Source organism: Taudactylus pleione, unplaced genomic scaffold (genome assembly GCF_031769625.1).
Source record: "Taudactylus pleione unplaced genomic scaffold, aTauple2 ptg000053l, whole genome shotgun sequence".
Classification (NCBI taxonomy): domain Eukaryota; kingdom Metazoa; phylum Chordata; class Amphibia; order Anura; family Myobatrachidae; genus Taudactylus; species Taudactylus pleione.
The window spans coordinates 15,125,355-15,138,113 of NW_028284455.1; positions in this window are offsets into that span (position 1 = coordinate 15,125,355).

The window sequence follows — 12,759 nt, forward strand, 5'->3', positions numbered from 1 at the left end:
GATTTTTTATTAGTGGTAGTTTCATATTATGTGTCCTGTGTGTATGGAGCCAATTTTACCAAGAAAGATAAAAAAGCATTAAAGAGTCTTAAGGACAATGACTCGATAGTCATTAAACAGGCAGACAAGGGAGGAGCGAGAGTGGTAATGGATAGACATTATTACGTTGAGGAAGCTCTGAGACAACTTGGAGACAAAGAAACTTATGAACTTCTTAAAAATGATCCCACGGAAATATACCAAAAAGAACTAAACAACCTTCTAGATGAAGGCAGGGAAAAAGGAATTCTCAGCAAAACAGAATTTGATTACATACAACAGAACCACCCAAGAATTCCTGTATTCTATTTCCTTCCCAAAATTCAAAAAACATGCAATAACCCACATGGACATCCAATAGTTTCAGGAATAGGATCACTTACCACCAAATTATCAGAATATGTAGATTTAACTCTACAACCACTAGTCATAAAACAACCAAGGTATCTGAGAGATACAACCCAAATTTTGGGAATCCTTAGTAACATCACTTGGAAAAAAGGTTACTTTCTGGTCACCTATGATGTAAAATCACTCTACACCTGTATATACCATCAACAAGGATGTGATGCGATAGAATCAGTAATGAAACTCAATCCAGACATACCAGAAGAGCAAATAAAATTTGTGGTCGAAAGCATAACATTCATATTGACGCACAATCACTTTTGGTTCAATGGCTCCCACTATAGACAGGTTCGCGGAACAGCTATAGGGACTAAATTTGTCCCTAGATACGCGAACCTGTTTATGGCAATTGGGAAAATGAGACCATATGGCAAAACAACCCATTCAGAAAAAATATATTAGTTTGGCAACGCTATACAGATGACGTCAATATGATTTGGAAAGGGGACTTTGAAGAACTTCAAATGTTCAGCAAGTATATAAATGAAAACAACATTAATCTATAATTCACAACAACTTGGAGTAACGAATCTATTCATTTTCTAGACCTTACCATCTATACAGAAGGAGACCAAATACAAACAAAGACATTCACCAAACCAGTAGACATGCACAAATTCATTCCTCCTGCAAGTAACCACCATAAGAACTGGATTAGGAGCATCCCAGGAGGCCAGTTCAAGAGAATCCGACGGAATTGCTCAAAATTGGAAATCTTTAATGAACAATAAGAGTTATTAAAATCAAAATTTACTGAACAGAAATATAATTCAGAGATCTTAGAAAAAGCCCTTCAAGAGGCAAAAGAAACAGAGAGGATGCATCTTTTAGAATATAAACCAAAGAAAAAGGAAGAAAAGGGACCCTTTTTCATTACAAAGTATAACAATCAGTATAAAGATATATTGAAAAGATTATTCGCAGACACTGGCACCTTCTCCTAAAAGATGAGCTTCTGAAAAGCCAACTACAAGAAAAACCCTGGTTTGTTTATAGGAGAGCACCAAATTTGAAGCAAAAAATAACGACAAGTTACTTGATGCCTAAAAAGGAAAAGAAAAATAATACAGATATTTGGCTTGGAAAAAGGAATCTTGGATTTTATTACTGCAATAGATGCAAGGCCTGCAAGGTAACAGGTCAAAAACAAACCTTGCCAGTGTGTGACTTCATATCAAACAACACAAAGAAATATTATAAAATTAAAGAAACCATGACATGTGACACGCAAGGGTTAATTTACCTCTTAACCTGCCCTTGCAGCCTACAATATATAGGCCGCACAAAAAGGAATTTGAATGTACGAGTAAGGGAACATATCAACAATATTGAAAAGAAGTTTGAGGCCCACAGTGTATCCAACCACTTTAAAAATGTGCACAATGGAGACCCAAGTACTTTATAGTTTCATGCTATTAAAAAAATCAACAAATCCTGCAGAGGAGGAGACTATTTTAAAATCATGTCCCAAGAAGAATCCAGATGGATCTATGAATTGAAAACACTCAAACCAAAAGGACTAAATATTGATTTAGAACTTTCCTATTTTTTGAAAGATTAACACATGATAGGTAAGATGGCATGTGTGTGCATCAGCAGCGTTCCGAAGATTTTTGGAGATAAAAGACATGGTAGGGGTCGCTACATACATACCTCCCTGATTCCGCCCAACTACTTCCAAACTTGGAAGCTAAGCAGGGAAGGACCTGACAAGTAATGTAATGGGAGACCTCACATGAACATCAGGTTATGTAGGTAAACCCCATATCCAATGTCATATTCTCCTAATTGGGATAATAGGATGCCAGAAACAAGCCCAATATTAGGGAAAGAAGGAAAATAATTTCTAGTTAATTAAACCATCCATTATCAATCCATCATTAATTTAATTTACTCACCAGAGTAATTTCCATTAAAAGAACAAGTAATGACCACAAAGGAGCAAAATAAAGAAATAGGGGACAAATAATGGTTAACCATCCCAGTCAAGGAACTTCAAGACCCCAATTCAAATATTAAACAATACCTTTCCAATATACGAATTAATAATCCATGTTTTTAAGCATCATAATTGTAAAACACACCAAAAAAAGCTATACATAACCGTATATCAACCGCCCCATATTTTCAGTTATCTAACATTGATAAGAGGCCCTTTTTTAACATTGTATTCATTATTTTTTATATAATATGGACTATCGATTATTCAAGATAGTGATTGTAAGTTATAATGCATTTTAACATTTAAATATCTGTGTCCCTTTGGAATAAGTTAATATATTAACGTGGATTCATGCAATCATGGTTTATTTATGTATGCCTTGTCGACCATGTATAAGAAACATTAATCACCACCGGCCTGTTTGCCTATAACAGGCAACCAATGAGTTAAAGAGAAAAGGAGGAGCTAGATCAAAGCCCTTTATAAGGATATCCCAGGGAAGGACATCACTACACAGCCCTGATGAAGCCCGCATTTGATTGGACGGTCGAAACGCGTTGGCCACGCCCCCTGTACAGAACGCTACCCGGAAGAAGGGATCCGGCGGTGACACAGGCATGCACGCTCACCACCAGCTACCCCTTACTCCTAGCAGCTGAAGAGAGCGACGATCTGGCTGCCATCACGGGACCCACCAAGGACGGGTCTCCAACTTTACCATCAAAGACCCGGGAAGCAGCCTGATGGAGGCAACATCACACTCAGCAGATGGCAACACTGGTATTGGAGGTAGGAGGTGCATGCACCAACTCACGCTTTCTACAGACTTTTCTGCAAGTTTACACCCCATCCACCCAGAGGGAGAACGAGGAAAAGACTTAGGTCACACATTACCTCATTCTCCTCTATTTATAATTCATCATTCTAACTTTCACTCATACCAAGACTTGACCACCTGTTATGCTGAAGGATTTTTTTGCAGCAACTTTTTTTACTGCAATTTTAACAACGTGAGTTCACAGCCTGCATAACAATAGTTTTTTAATGTTTGTCTATATCATTTTAACACATTTATGTTATTGAATATTATTGTCATGTATTAAGGCACCTGGTATGACAGCAGTCCTTTTTATTCCAATTAGTTTATTCAGTGTTGAATTACTCAATGCTGTACATATAACTTTGTACATATATAACTTTATACTTTTATTATTATTTATATTTTTATCTTCATTACTTAATAAATATATTTATTCCTGTTTGCGCCTCACATGCATTATATTTATCAGTTGAGTCCAAAGTGGCAAAGGGAAGCCATAGGCATTTGAGGCGGCATTAGGAATTTTATTGTATCTTTATCACATAATGACTTGTATACTCTGAATAGCTTCCTGTTTAAGAGTGCACTGGACCTGAATCTGTATACTATAGGGCTGGAGGTGGCTAACATTTTTGTAATTGCTAGTCACACCTCTTCCCTGGACACTCTCTGTCTTTGAGTGCTAATTGTAGGAGTTACACTTATAGATTCAAAAGAACTTGACAGATCAGGGATAGAACATCTGTGAGAATTTTTACATAAAATACAGAGGGCCTGATTCGGAGATGGACAGCAGTTTCAAAAACACCCCTTTCTTTTCTGTGTTCAGTGTAAACCCCGCCCTTTACAAGCACCTGTGTTATGCAATTAAGCTGATCTGAGTAACTACCATTTTTTTTGCAAATGCTGATTGTAGTAAGTAGAGCCCTTTGGCTCTGTTTAACCCTGTAACTACCAGTAGCAGTGAATTAACCTCTAAACTTATGTTGATGCAGCTTTACCAGCTGCAGTTTACATTACAATATATGGACACAATATACATGAGGGAGGCAGGCAAAGTAGAAAAAATACATGGGTTAAAGAAGAACGCTAATAGAGAGGATGTAAGTGTTTCTTGTTTTCAAAAGATTACTAGAATTCTCTCTATATTGTACAGAGGCTGCAAGAATGTTCACTATATTGTGTACTGGTCATCTCCAGCAGAGATGTAGTCAAGAAGCCGGTGATCAAAATGCCGACCACTGGCTTCCCGACATCCCGGCATCTAAATACTGACACCTATCATTAGCCCCATGCCAAAGTCCCGATGCCCGGCATACCAAACATAGGTAAGCCGGGCTTCAGGATCTGTTAGCTGCAGGGGGGGAGGGTTAGGTTTAGGGACTCCCGGTGGGACTTAGGGTTAGGCACCCCCCTGGGAAGGTTAGGGTTAGACTAGGGGAAGGGAGGTTAGCATCAGGCGCCCTCGGGGGTACGTTGGGATAGGCACCCCCCCAGGAGGGTTAGGTTTAGGGTGCGGGGAGAGGGGTTAGGTTTAGGCACCCCTGGGGGGTGGTTAAGCTTAGGCACTAGGGGGAGAGGTTAGGGTTAGGCACCACTAAGGGAGGGTTAGGGGGTGAGAGGTAGAAATCTTTCCCTGTCGGGATCTCCATCTGCCGGCCCTCCGGCATCAGTATTTCATCTGCCGGGCTTAGGTCCAGCAGTATAACATAACTATTCCCTCCAGCATGCTCTCTATACTTTGTATGAGTCAGTTGAAGTTCACCTGTTATTACAAGGGGAGAACACAGGGCTGGAGGTAACTGATAAATATAATGCGTGTGAGGTGCAAATAGGAATAAATGTATTTATTAATTAATGAAGATAAAAATAAAAATATAAATAAAAGTATAAAGTTATATATGTACAAAGTTATATATACAGCATTGAGTAATGCGACACTGAATAAACTAATTGGAATAAAAAGGACTGCTGTCATACCAGGTGCCTTAATACATGACAATAATATTCAATAACATCAATGCATTAAAATGACTATGGACGTATCCAAAGCACCCGTGTTTTGTTTATTATTGTTCAAAATTAATCTCCCTATAAGGTAAGCATGTTCGTTATTCCGCATGGACTGCAGGGGGATTTTTTATTAGTGGTAGTTTCATATTATGTGTCCTGTTTGTATGGAGCCAATTTTTCCAAGAAAGATAAAAAAGCATTAAAGAGTCTTAAGGACAATGACTCGATAGTCATTAAACAGGCAGACAAGGGAGGAGCGAGAGTGGTAATGGATAGACATTATTACGTTGAGGAAGCTCTGAGACAACTTGGAGACAAAGAAACTTATGAACTTCTTAAAAATGATCCCACAGAAATATACCAAAAAGAACTAAACAACCTTCTAGATGAAGGCAGGGAAAAAGGAATTCTCAGCAAAACAGAATTTGATTACATACAACAGAACCACCCAAGAATTCCTGTATTCTATTTCCTTCCCAAAATTCAAAAAACATGCAATAACCCACATGGACATCCAATAGTTTCAGGAATAGGATCACTTACCACCAAATTATCAGAATATGTAGATTTAACTCTACAACCACTAGTCATAAAACAACCAAGGTATCTGAGAGATACAACCCAAATTTTGGGAATCCTTAGTAACATCACTTGGAAAAAAGGTTACTTTCTGGTCACCTATGATGTAAAATCACTCTACACCTGTATATACCATCAACAAGGATGTGATGCGATAGAATCAGTAATGAAACTCAATCCAGACATACCAGAAGAGCAAATAAAATTTGTGGTCGAAAGCATAACATTCATATTGACGCACAATCACTTTTGGTTCAATGGCTCCCACTATAGACAGGTTCGCGGAACAGCTATAGGGACTAAATTTGTCCCTAGATACGCGAACCTGTTTATGGCAATTGGGAAAATGAGACCATATAGCAAAACAACCCCTTCAGAAAACATATATTAGTTTGGCAACGCTATATAGATGATGTCATTATGATTTGGAAAGGGGACTTTGAAGAACTTCAAATGTTCATCAAGTATATAAATGAAAACAACATTAATCTAGAATTCACAACAACTTGGAGTAACGAATCTATTGATTTTCTAGACCTTACCATCTATACAGAAGGAGACCAAATACAAACAAAGACATTCACCAAACCAGTAGACATGCACAAATTCATTCCTCCTGCAAGTAACCACCATAAGAACTGGATTAGGAGCTTCCCAGGAGGCCAGTTCAAGAGAATCCGACGGAATTGCTCAAAATTGGAAATCTTTAATGAACAATAAGAGTTATTAAAATCAAAATTTACTGAACAGAAATATAATTCAGAGATCTTAGAAAAAGCCCTTCAAGAGGCAAAAGAAACAGAGAGGATGCATCTTTTAGAATATAAACCAAAGAAAAAGGAAGAAAAGGGACCCTTTTTCATTACAAAGTATAACAATCAGTATAAAGATATATTGAAAAGATTATTCGCAGACACTGGCACCTTCTCCTAAAAGATGAGCTTCTGAAAAGCCAACTACAAGAAAAACCCTGGTTTGTTTATAGGAGAGCACCAAATTTGAAGCAAAAAATAACGACAAGTTACTTGATGCCTAAAAAGGAAAAGAAAAATAATACAGATATTTGGCTTGGAAAAAGGAATCTTGGATTTTATTACTGCAATAGATGCAAGGCCTGCAAGGTAACAGGTCAAAAACAAACCTTGCCAGTGTGTGACTTCATATCAAACAACACAAAGAAATATTATAAAATTAAAGAAACCATGACATGTGACACGCAAGGGTTAATTTACCTCTTAACCTGCCCTTGCAGCCTACAATATATAGGCCGCACAAATAGGAATTTGAATGTACGAGTAAGGGAACATATCAACAATATTGAAAAGAAGTTTGAGGCCCACAGTGTATCCAACCACTTTAAAAATGTGCACAATGGAGACCAAAGTACTTTATAGTTTCATGCTATTAAAAAAATCAACAAATCCTGCAGAGGAGGAGACTATATTAAAATCATGTCCCAAGAAGAATCCAGATGGATCTATGAATTGAAAACACTCAAACCAAAAGGACTAAATATTGATTTAGAACTTTCCTATTTTTTGAAAGATTAACACATGATAGGTAAGATGGCATGTGTGTGCATCAGCAGCGTTCCAAAGATTTTTGGAGATAAAAGACATGGTAGGGGTCGCTACATACATACCTCCCTGATTCCGCCCAACTACTTCCGAACTTGGAAGCTAAGCAGGGAAGGACCTGACAAGTAATGTAATGGGAGACCTCACATGAACATCAGGTTATGTAGGTAAACCCCATATCCAATGTCATATTCTCCTAATTGGGATAATAGGATGCCAGAAACAAGCCCAATATTAGGGAAAGAAGGAAAATAATTTCTAGTTAATTAAACCATCCATTATCAATCCATCATTAATTTAATTTACTCACCAGAGTAATTTCCATTAAAAGAACAAGTAATGACCACAAAGGAGCAAAATAAAGAAATAGGGGACAAATAATGGTTAACCATCCCAGTCAAGGAACTTCAAGACCCCAATTCAAATATTAAACAATACCTTTCCAATATACGAATTAATAATCCATGTTTTTAAGCATCATAATTGTAAAACACACCAAAAAAAGCTATACATAACCGTATATCAACCGCCCCATATTTTCAGTTATCTAACATTGATAAGAGGCCCTTTTTTAACATTGTATTCATTATTTTTTATATAATATGGACTATCGATTATTCAAGATAGTGATTGTAAGTTATAATGCATTTTAACATTTAAATATCTGTGACCCTTTGGAATAAGTTATTATATTAACGTGGATTCATGCAATCATGGTTTATTTATGTATGCCTTGTCGACCATGTATAAGAAACATTAATCACCACTGGCCTGTTTGCCTATAACAGGCAACCAATGAGTTAAAGAGAAAAGGAGGAGCTAGATCAAAGCCCTTTATAAGGATATCCCAGGGAAGGACATCACTACACAGCCCTGATGAAGCCCGCATTTGATTGGACGGTCGAAACGCGTTGGCCACGCCCCCTGTACAGAACGCTACCCGGAAGAAGGGATCCGGCGGTGACACAGGCATGCACGCTCACCACCAGCTACCCCTTACTCCTAGCAGCTGAAGAGAGCGACGATCCGGCTGCCATCACGGGACCCACCAAGGACGGGTCTCCAACTTTACCATCAAAGACACGGGAAGCAGCCTGATGGAGGCAACATCACACTCAGCAGATGGCAACACTGGTATTGGAGGTAGGAGGTGCACGCACCAACTCACGCTTTCTACAGACTTTTCTGCAAGTTTACACCCCATCCACCCAGAGGGAGAACGAGGAAAAGACTTAGGTCACACATTACCTCATTCTCCTCTATTTATAATTCATCATTCTAACTTTCACTCATACCAAGACTTGACCACCTGTTATGCCAAAGGATTTTTTTGCAGCAACTTTTTTTACTGCAATTTTAACAACGTGAGTTCACAGCCTGCATAACAATAGTTTTTTAATGTTTGTCTATATCATTTTAACACATTTATGTTATTGAATATTATTGTCATGTATTAAGGCACCTGGTATGACAGCAGTCCTTTTTATTCCAATTAGTTTATTCAGTGTTGAATTACTCAATGCTGTACATATAACTTTGTACATATATAACTTTATACTTTTATTATTATTTATATTTTTATCTTCATTACTTAATAAATATATTTATTCCTGTTTGCGCCTCACATACATTATATTTATCAGTTGAGTCCAAAGTGGCAAAGGGAAGCCACAGGCATTTGAGGCGGCATTAGGAATTTTATTGTATCTTTATCACATAATGACAAATTCTCTCGTTCCGGGGCTCACTACAAAAGGGGTGGCTGTTGATGGTGATCGACAGCTCGCACCGTTTTATAGGCGGGTGGGTAGGTGGCATGCCAAACAGAGGTGTTCCCAAAGGAACACCTGCCATTTGGGGTGGCCCCACTGACATCACTCGTGATGTAATTGGTGAGCTTCCGACTCTATTAGAGCCGAAAGCTCACTGGGGCTTGCAGCAGATGAGACCCTACCACAAGGGTCTCATTGCAAGCCCCAATGGTCACGATGGTCTTGACCACCGCGACCATCAACCTGGCTGCTCGATAAAGCTGTGGGTCGTCACCCACAGCTTAGCGAGCGGCCAGGAGGCTGGCTCATTTTAGAGATGTGGCAGCCCTCATTCAGAGCGAGCGCTCGCATTTTGCGAGCGGCTCTGAATGAGGTCCTGAGTCCTCTAACAAATTATTTTTGAAATCTCCAGTGTTGGGCAAAAGTGTCAAACTAGATTGGCCAATTGGTTCTTATCTTCCATCAAAATCATATATTTCTATGAAACAATGCAGCAAATAAGCAAATTTGTAGAACATTCTGACCTGCCTGTTGAATATAATATTGTATTTCTAAGTTGTGCCAGTGAAAACATATACAGTATCAACACAGAGGGGTCAGTGCCAGCCTACATACACACACACACACACACAGCTGCTGCCTGCCGTGCCGCTCCACCAGCTTGGCTTCAGTGTGGAGAGCTGAGTGTGCTGCGATCCCTGTCAGACACTCCCTGCCAATCCGCTAGGGAAGTTGCCTCCTGAGCTATGTCTCTATGGGGAGACGGGAGCTCCACAAGCCTGTGCAGGTGCTACCCTCCAGCCCCCATTGGAAGCCCCATATTGGATCTGATACGCTGTTGTTGTGAAGTGCTCACCTTTCTCCTGCAGTCACTGCCGACAAAGCTCTTGCCAGTGGGACAGATTGCAGTGTCCCTGTACAGTCTGGGGGCCTGGTAATCGTGACTCCAATTGCGCCAGGCTTCGTCAAGTTGTTTTATCACTCAAGCTCTGCCTCATCACATCTGAGGAAGCAGTTGGGAAACTGGGGTTTTTATTTAACTCTACGCTGCAGCGGGAGACTCCACAGTTAACCGGGAATCTCCCGCAGGATGTGGGAACTATGAAGTGTGGGCAACTATGAATTCTGTATATTTTATACCGTCATATATACCATCATGTACACATATACACACACTTAAAAAGAGCGAGAGATACTGATCAAACATATTGTAGAACATGAGGCAATAATCAGATCAATATTACATGTCATGTATAAAATAAAATGTTTTGGAGCATTGAGATGAATTTGATAGTAATTAGTGCATTGTTTTGATGCCCATTAAGAAAAGAGAAAACCTTTTGCCATGCACAGCCAATAACATTTAGTCCACTGTCATTTTCCTTTTGTCGTCATCTTTTTGATAGTAGCATCCTCTTTTTCATAGTAATATGCACTCTCCTAACCATAGCTTACTGAAGGTGGCTAATACTGACCAACATACAACGAGGAGCCTTTACTAATTACCAATATACAATAAAAACCTTTTCAAAAGACAAGTGCATAGTAAACAAGCATTCGTGATAACAAGTACACAAAGAGAAGTCCCATTTTAGTTACATATACAGCATAGAGACTGTTGCAGAGTTAAACATTTCATATGTAATTGCTCCTGCATAAGAACTAAGGAGGTGAACTGACTGTGTATGAGTCTGAATCACAAAACTTGATGTGTGAATGGAGAATAATGTAAAGTACAGCAGGCATTTTGGGCAGCGACTGGGCGGCGAGAATGACAATTATCAACAAGCATGAAGCGGCTGGTTCTGATGGGATTATTGTGGGTATGTATCTAAAGCTCCATGCAATTTTATTTTTTGTGTATATGGGGAAGGGCCACCTGGTTTTGACGGATCTCTTGCATCTAACATCTGATACTAAAAAATAATGTTTGCCTCTGTGTAAACTGGAATGGGATAGGCTTGTACTGTCAGATGCACGGTTTTGTGGCTTAATTTAGTGCATTGTTGCATTAGCATATGATAGTAAGTACAATGCTGCGGCCATACCGTACAGTTACTGCAGAAGCATCTGACTCAGCCCTAAATATGTATAATCCCCTGTATGCAGAATTGTACGTACTGTATCTCTGTGGGTGGGTTTGATACTCATCATTATCAGTGTACACTTGCACCAGTCCTAACCTTGGTGCAAAAGGTATGTATCAAAATAGACTCATTAAAGCTTCCACATACCTCTGCAAAGACTGTTGAAACATTCTGGCTGAACATTGCCTACATGGTTATGCCCAGTTATGGCCCAGTTACGCCTCTTCAATGGTAATTGTAAATGCGATTGCATTGTGCACTGCTGCGCTCCCTTGACTCTGGATCATGCTCAATGCAAAAACATGCAAGATATGCTTCAAAACAGGCATACAATGCACTCTGAATCAGCCCTATAATATTTAGTGGAGCATTTCACCCATTTTCACAGTAACATTTTGCACAATGCTTTACAAAATCAACACCCCATTCTGATGATAATTATGCAAAACATTCTAGTGATCACTATATAAATTATAGAGCCCATTCTGGTGACCATTATAAAAAAAGCTTTTTCTGATGTAAGGTACAGTATGCTAAAGAGATCCCATTATAAGGGAAATTATACAAAATGTTACTTGACCAATACACAAGGTAAAGACCATTCTGTCTGCCAAGTATTCAGTGCAGAGAATTCTTATGTCTCCCATGTTTCTAGTAACTGTGCCATCAGGTGCAGGACTGTCAAGCAGTCAGCACTATCATCACTGTTATTATCATTCACAAACAATACTCTGGTGGCTTTTCCCGTGTTGACCACTTTTTGGCTCATGACACCCATAAAATGTAGCATTTTTTTGTCTGGAGTCTGTATGTTTGATACTGACTAGAATGTGAATGACATGTAACCAGTTAACAAAGCATCTATGGCTACTCTATGCTAATGTTGCTGTCTGTTTTATACTTACTCCCTGTTTTAAGTAATGGTGGGCTCTATTAGCACCCAGGTTAAGAGGTGAGGTCTGGCAAAGTCTGATTAATGGAGGGGGTTGGAGTTTACCTTGTGAGATGATAAGGGTGCTTGAGAAGGAGTATCATAAAGGATGTGAGGGGTGGGAATTACTGATGTGACAAGGAGGGAGGGTGCGGGAGACTTGCCCACTTTCTGGGTATCTAGGAGCACCTCCCACTTTGTCGGGAGCCTCCCAGCCATTCCGGGAGAATAGGCAAGTACATCTGCATGTTCTGCGTGAGATATCAAGACATATCTGCTGTCTGAAGTTTAGACTGAATACTAAAGCTTTTTAGACCCTGAAGAAAAGTCTCAGCATATACTGTATGTACCTATATATTTACTTGTACTAATATGAGGACACCACTGAAGGTGTCTGCATATTAGTACAAATGCAACTGTCTCTGTATGCACTCACAAGTCATACTAAAAGCAATATGCTGTCCTGTTTGTACTGTCAGTTGGCTTTTAAGTTTTGTTAAGATTTCTACTTCACTTTTGCCTAGATCATGATGTTCTTCCTTCTACAGTGGTGTATCTGCCATTTACATGTATAGATCCTGGTCTAATATT